The sequence below is a fragment of the Rhagoletis pomonella genome, unplaced genomic scaffold, assembly GCF_013731165.1.
Source record: "Rhagoletis pomonella isolate Grant_MI unplaced genomic scaffold, Rhpom_1.0 Rhpom_scaffold_00001, whole genome shotgun sequence".
Classification (NCBI taxonomy): Eukaryota; Metazoa; Arthropoda; class Insecta; order Diptera; family Tephritidae; genus Rhagoletis; species Rhagoletis pomonella.
This window is the reverse complement of record NW_023458555.1, coordinates 98,680,027-98,681,567: the sequence shown is the minus strand read 5'-3', so window position 1 is coordinate 98,681,567 and position 1,541 is coordinate 98,680,027.

The window sequence follows — 1,541 nt, the reverse complement described above, 5'->3', positions numbered from 1 at the left end:
ATGTAGGGTAGCAAGTCAAAAAAATACATCGATGTTTTTTTCGATTCGATACCTCGAAATATAGCATCGATGGATATCGATGTATCGTATAAAAATATCGATAATGCATCGATTGGAAATTTCAACCGTTTATTTTAATTAAAAATATACAACAAGAAATTGAAACAATCGTAACTTCGATAAATGTATAACCCACAGTGAAATGTATTAATTGATTTAAAGAGTTTTTTCTGTTCTTTTGAGAAGTCTTCGAAAAAAATTTTCGGAAGGTACGGAAGTGCGTAATTGTTAATTGTTTATAAGCATAATGGAATATTAGCGCGATTCATAAAACGTCGCAAAGTGGCATTTTTGGCGAAATGGCAATGTTGCGAACAAAGTTGTATGAACGACCTATCGCAACTCCGGATTGCAAATGTAAAATTTTTTAAGGCTCGCTCGTTAGAGAAAAGGAAAGTTTATTATATTTCGAAGCAGCCTTAACTGATATACTTTTTCTTGAAGTATTTGAAGACAATAAAAAAACGTTTGTTTCGCCACTTTGACTTTGCAATGATGGGTTGGCTCTCCATTACATCGGTTTTTGGTTATTTTCACAAAACTATCACGAATTTCGTCATAAAACTTGGCGGGCTGTTAAGAATCGTATATATTTACATTATTTATCACTCTTTTCACTATAACAGTAATAGTATTTAACTAATTCGTTGGTAAATTCTTTGCAGATTCACTAGCAAAGTTTCATATGAAAAAGAGCACTTAACACTCATATTTTTATAAATATATGATCTTTGCAATGTTCACGTGTATTTTGTGTACATTAAATGTATTTTATTTTTTTTTTACAATATAAAACGCGTTTAATAATTTCACTATCTTCTTCGACAAAGCAAACAAGCAAACAAATCAAAATGGCGGAATGAATGAGTATAAAGTGTTTTTAAAATATGTTAAACAAAGAGCTCTGCATAAAGACATCACTGGGGCGGTAGCGATTTTTTATTAAAAATTTTTGCCTGCGGCGCTTTTTCCAAAAAAAAAACATAATATTTCGATAAATATATAATGATAAATTTTCGCCTGCGGCGCTTTCCTACAAAAATCGATAATTCGATAAATAATGCAAATTTTTTTAAATCAATACTTCGCCTCCGTCGCTTTTTACAAGCTTTTATTTAACTTGGTCATCCCACGGAAATCGCGGAAATTTGCAATCGATTTTAAGCTAACTTCCCGACAAGTTAGAGACTTGAAATCTTCAGCATAGTTCCAATCACGATGACAATGCAATTTAAAATATAAATGAATTCCCTATATGGTCCAGGGGTCTTGATTCAAAGGCGGTCAAAAAATAGTAAGATTTATGGCTAACAGAGCGTAAGTTGCCAAGGAACGTAAAACCATTATAAAATTGTTAAAGCTGCCGGCGGTAGTGTAGCAAAGCTAGTTGTGGCAAATTCTAGATAGCAACCTAGTCTAAATATGAACCTCGCTATAGGCATAATATCAAGGAGATACAATTAGAAGACTCCAGATGTCGC